This window comes from Rosa rugosa, chromosome 5 (genome assembly GCF_958449725.1).
Source record: "Rosa rugosa chromosome 5, drRosRugo1.1, whole genome shotgun sequence".
NCBI classification, from domain to species: Eukaryota; Viridiplantae; Streptophyta; class Magnoliopsida; order Rosales; family Rosaceae; genus Rosa; species Rosa rugosa.
This window is the reverse complement of record NC_084824.1, coordinates 43,385,987-43,391,990: the sequence shown is the minus strand read 5'-3', so window position 1 is coordinate 43,391,990 and position 6,004 is coordinate 43,385,987. Positions and strand designations below refer to the sequence as shown.

General features: G+C 37.0%; 1 long non-coding RNA gene across 5 annotated transcripts; it reads right to left on the bottom strand.

The window, feature by feature from the left end:
• Nucleotides 1–612: 612 nt before the first annotated feature.
• On the bottom strand, nucleotides 613–5,401 carry LOC133712110 (uncharacterized). Of its 5 annotated transcripts, none has more exons than XR_009847156.1 (8): nucleotides 4,791–5,395; nucleotides 4,505–4,555; nucleotides 3,591–3,758; nucleotides 3,176–3,417; nucleotides 2,948–3,071; nucleotides 2,525–2,732; nucleotides 942–2,231; nucleotides 613–837 (listed from the first exon to the last, which is right to left on the bottom strand). It is a non-coding gene; the product is annotated as an uncharacterized LOC133712110 (long non-coding RNA). The 5 variants fall into 5 exon arrangements; XR_009847155.1 differs by having other exon boundaries at nucleotides 2,525–2,886; nucleotides 2,976–3,071; XR_009847157.1 differs by having other exon boundaries at nucleotides 2,976–3,071; nucleotides 4,791–5,394.
• Between the last annotated feature and the right edge of the window lie 603 nt (nucleotides 5,402–6,004).

The window sequence follows — 6,004 nt, the reverse complement described above, 5'->3', positions numbered from 1 at the left end:
CTAGGCCAAAAAACGAAACAGACAACATACATTTTTCGTTGTGGGATATGGACAATGTCCGTTGTGTATCGACGCGTTGTGTGATGAAAAATGGCACAACGGTTCTGCACCGTTGTATGACTTACAAACACACAACATTTTTTTGTTATCAGCGTTGTGCCTTCCCTCGGCAGATGCCAGGCACAGCTGCCGTGCAGCCATGCTGCGCATGGCAGGTGCATGCTTCATACAACAGAACTTGTTTCCAAACTGTTGTTGGAAAGCTTAGTCAGACAACATTTTTTTGAATTTCATTGTCGTTTGATTTCTACTCACACTTCAGTTGTAGAGTATGGTCGTTGTGTGACTTAGTTTTGGACCACGTAGTTCAGTTTTTACAGTTGTGTGATTGTAAATGAGAAGACATAATTTTTGTAAAACCATTGTGTGATATATAAAAATGCGTTCTGTAGATACCCAAATTGTGTGTATTGAGACAACGTTGGATTGCCATTTATTAAAAGCGGTTGTATGATCATTTTCATTTCCTGAATTTTGTGCATTATTAATGCTCATTTTTACCTAATGAACATTGATCAATTGGAAACAAAACTGATTGCAAACATCAAATGATTAATCGAACTCATACTATAAACTTCAAATGTAAAAAGGGAGCATTTCCCAATCATCCAAACCAACATTAAAAAAACAAAAGCATTCTAACCTAAGCATTCTAACCAAAGGAGTCTTCACCATTGATTGTACATTCAACTTTTTGAGGTGTGTGTAGCACTGCCCACACCCAACAAACATGACCGGAGCTCCAAATATGTAAACCATGGAAAACGCAGCTCCAACCTACACAATACATTGATTCAGTTATTCACCATTTCAATTATATATAATCCAAGCAATGAAAGAAGGTATAAACTAATATCCAAAACTATTTACAGTTTACTTACCTCATCGTCTATAGTATCAAACAGTAACTAAGAAAAGTAAATCTTGTTATTTTCTTCAAGGCTATATTTAATCTGCCACCAAACTTTCACTTAAGATAAAATCTGTAATTAAGCCTGAACGTGCTTTCAAATTGACAAGAAAATTAGTAATTATGCCTCAGCTTTTACAAAGCAGTATCAATGATCAGAAACAAGTCTCACCTTGCTGCTCATATACATTATCTAGTTTTTGGCCCATAACTAAATAATAAACTATGTCTTCCAATGGCAGGTACAATATGAATAATAAACCACAATCAAATAACACAATTGAGACATTCAGTAACTGAATAAGTGATTTATCAGCTTGCACACAAGTAAGAAAGAAAGCCATCAACCATTATATTTTCTTTATTGCTGGGAGACAGTAAAGTAAGAACATGACAGTGGCTTAACTCAACATCCTCACAACGCAAGCTCCTAGCATAACTCACCATCTTGGTGGCTTAAAACTCAAGTTTAACCATTCTCTTTATTGCTTTTGCTACTGTTATCAATCATACACATGCATTAGAATAAAATATATGAAAAATACTTCGTTATTTAAATCCTAACAAGTAGAAGAAATTTTCACAGCAACAAACATGAAAGTGGAATATGACAATCAATTAAGAGTTTTTATAGAATCAATTGAACAATTGACCAACTGAAAGATATCTGAAGATGTCACCATATTCGAACCTGACAACATGCAAACCACAGATTTTACTAGCCCAAGTATTACAACCAAAGACCACAATGATCCCTTGGAGTAATCTGGAACAAGTAACAAAGGGAAAACAGCCACACACACAAAATATCTCTACCCAAATTCTATTACAAAAAGTTAGTTAGGCAATAATTCATGGAACTAATGAACCCAGAAACCAAGTTCCACATAAATCTAGGCTAATGACTGCAGATAAATGGATCAAACTAAAATGAGGAACAAACATTTTAGTTGTAGCCAGGGCAAAAATCAATAGACTCAGATAAGAGGGAGGCAGATTGCCATACATACTGTATTATTGAGTAATGGGAAGGAATTGCAGGATATTAAATATGTTGTATGGTAAGCAGTAAAATAGTCAACCTTCAACCCCATATACCCGACAAGTAATAAGAGAAATGACAAATTTGGTTACCTCCCATCCATGCCAACAATGATAACTGTGTTCTTCTGGTGGCCAAAAGCAACAATGTACCGTACACCTTCCTGCAAGCGAAATTTGGCCACTGACCATTTTGAACTAAAATACCTTGGAAGGACAGCTGTAAAATATAAGCCGACAGTGCGGTTGAAAGACCAGACTTGAAATCCAAAACTATTTGAAAAAGGCTTCAAACCATAGAAGAATTCAATAATTTCTTTTAACTCAAATCCTGGCATCTGTTGATTCACTTGATTGTAATACTAAACAATAGAAGTCAACCTTATAATGTTTATTAAGTCTCTAGATCTAGAAAACATATGGGCCCCAAGTTATTATGACAAACTCAAGTGTTTTACTATCACTATAATTGAGAAATCAGAACTTCAAGTGCAAGATACCAAAATATATTACCTTTGATGTAAGACAGAGATGAAATGCCTGATAAATTAGAACCACTAATTTCTGATGTACTGCATGATCCATCATTCCCCAAAGATCCTGAGTCAACCTTTACGCTGAAAACACGGACAGTACCCTTGTCACTTGAGACAGCTAGCCATTGGGCAGTGGAAGAGAAAGCAAGACTGTAAATCTCCGCTTTGTCTGCTCCTCTCCTCACCTACATAAAAACCACACAACATTCATTTGAGGTGCCCATGTTGCGAATTCCCGTTCCCAATTTCGTAACGTTGAAAGTGGAGCCACCACTAGATGTGGATAGACTTTCTCTTCATACAGAGATGCTAAAAAAGCTATACTCTGTATAGTTTTTCCTGCAACCAAATAAATCTCAAGCCGCTGGTAAAATTCAGCTATCAAGAAAGAAAATTATACCATAGGTTAAAGTGATAAATACACTGACCAAGTCCCATCTCGTCTGCAAGTATCACAGGAGTTCGTTTGGACCAGGAGAAGCATAAAAAGTTCAAACCTTCAAGCTGATAGGGATGCAGTGTACCTTTATTTACACCAAAAAGCACTTAGGCATCCGTAGTCAAAACAAATCACTGAGGAAGAGTGAGGCAAGCCAGATTCAAAGTTCATAAAAGACAGAAATGGTACCTCCAGAAAGAAATTCAGGACTGTGTTCAAACTGTTGAAACTCTTTCTGCTTCTTTTTTGATTCGAGAGCATCTTTAAGACTGCTCTTCTGCTTACCAGACAATTTGTGAGATCTAGACTGGATTCTATGGAATTTCTCTATTTCTGGCTGAAATGTAGAGATATCAGCCTCCACTTCCCAATAGCATTCATCGTAAGGAAGTTCTTGCCACTTTACAAGATATTGCTTCTCATCATCGCCCCTGCAGAATCCAATAAGCATTACAAACATTCTAGACTTCCCATACAGCACTAAGGTATTCCCATTAACCTCCCATATTGATTTGAATTTCGAATGAACTGAAGCATACAAACATTTTCATGGGCAAATGATATTGGTATTCAATAGACAAATTAAAGAAGATAGAAACGGAACCTGCAAGCAAGGATCCGGTCAACAGTTGTCCATGTCCATTCGGGTCAAATGGCAACAAATTCCTCCTCTGTGTTATTAATGGAAGACCTTTGATGATTGAAATTGTTAACCTTCTGCTTTAGACGCGGGTATGTCTTGAATGCTTTGAAAAATTCTTTCTCAGGAATCCTGACATAAAATAAATTGGCAGGTAAATGGAAATTCTCAAACTGACTATTGTCACATAAAACTAGCCTACTATCCAAAATGGATACACAATTTGCCAGAGTAGCACGAAAGACAACCAGTTTGCATTTAGGGTTGGTTTTCAGAGTGAGAGGATTTTTTTGTAAGCCAGCCACTATTCTTAAAGATAGTATAAGAGATCCAGCGAACAGATTTAACCCATATACATAGAGATAAGCTGAAACCATTAACAAGTTACCATGTGCAATGTAGATATGATAGTCCCTTCCACTTCACAAGATATTGTTTAACAAAAATCTACCTTGAACCCATCTTTGTGGCATCACTATCATCCGTCACAGTAGGTCGCCTATCACAATCAAGAATCTTACAGTATGCACCGAAGATAAAACTCAGAAAGCAAGACTCATGTTTATGTTAGTGAGATTCTCAGAAGAGTAAAACTCAGAGTAATACAGTCTTGCAATTACAGTCTTGCTTTCTGAGTTCAAATGTAACTTCATATTGCTTTCTGAGCAAAACTTTTAGTATGCATCTCAGATAACAATTCAAATGTAAACTAAACCAAGTTAGATTTCACATATTCCACTTGATCATCTCAGCAACATGAACAATATCATTCTACCTCAATAATTCAAAGGGCAAAGTCATCTTTTTTACCTCTCTTTAATGAATCTCAAACAGCAACAAGAAAAGGACCAACAAGAGAGGCATCAAATAAACCATACCTGCACACCTTGTACTTGCATCTGCTGAATAAGCTCAATCAGTAAAGACCCCTGAAATGCAAAACAAAACCTTGAGACCCCCTCAAATTTCAAATCTTAGTGAGAAATATCCAAATCAATTTGAAACCCAAATTCGCAATTTGAAAATCCATTAATTCAACACAGAGACAAAATCCCTAGATTCTAGATCCCCAAATTCCCAAAACCCAATTTTCTCACACTGAATCCACAAATAACACTCCAATTGAGGAAGTATTTAAGAAAATTAAGAAAAATCAAAACTCACCACAGCAGCCAGGTATTGAAGGACGGCAGAGAGATACACCGGAGCTCTGACGCCGACACGCTCCGCATACTTGCCGGACTTAAGATTTCAGACGTGGGGCTGAGATCCACCATCTTGGAAACTGAAAAGTTCTAGCAAGATTCAAGCCCTTGCAATACTCATAAAACTCAGCAAGATGCCCAGCCTTGCAATACCATGAGGAAATGAAATTGATGTGCGTGAACCTAGGAAGGAGCTAGAGCAGCCGAAGTAGGATTTCCATGAACTTCGTCTTATTTGTCGGTGTATATCCTCTAATTGTGGAGATGAGAGTTAGGTCAATGAAATTTGGGTTTCAGATTGAGGGTTCGACCAATAGAGATTTGGTTGATTTTGGGGAATCTGAGATTGGGGGTTTCCCTATTTGGGATTTCAGAATGAAAGAGAGAGGAAGACTATGATTTCTGGGTAAAGAAGAGAGTTTTCATCCAAGAGTGAGAGAAGACTCAGAGTGAGACAGGGAGAGGAGCGATCTGGAGAGAGAGAGAGAGTAGAACGTGAGAGTTCAATGACCCCTGCTTTCTTTTCTTTTCTATTTTTTTTTACAAGTGATGGAATGAAGGCACAGCCTTCTAAATGTTCCCGCTTATGTGAAATGACTGAAATCAAAGTTTCAGTTTTGGCGCTAGGGTAGGCATTACTCATTCATACAACACAAATAAGTCATTTAGTTGTGGGATCATCAATCACCACCAGATATATTTGATATTTCAATCAAAATTTGTAGGTTTTGGGGGGAATGAGTGCTATTTTGGGAATATAAGCGCGCACATCCAAACTTTTCCCTCTTGATCATACAACACAGAGTAAAAAACTGTTGTATGATATTTTGCATGCAACTCTCATACAACAGATATAACTATTCTGTTGTACTATGTGGTACCAATTTTGAGCCAAATTTGAGTCAATTTAGGAGGCAAATCTGCCGCTATTTGTTTTTTCATTCACACAACAAATTATTCTTGTAAGTGTTGTGTAAAGACTTTCTAGTTAAAAACTTCAGAATTTTAACAACCTTATACAACGCAAGTTTTTTAAACATGTTGTATGATTCACTTTCCCTCATCACACAACAATTTTTTTTTTTTTGTTGTGCAAAAAGTGTTGTATGTTGAGGTTATTGGCCTAGTGTGCTCTCGTGAGTGCTCCTGATGATGGAGGTCGTTTGGCGAAAA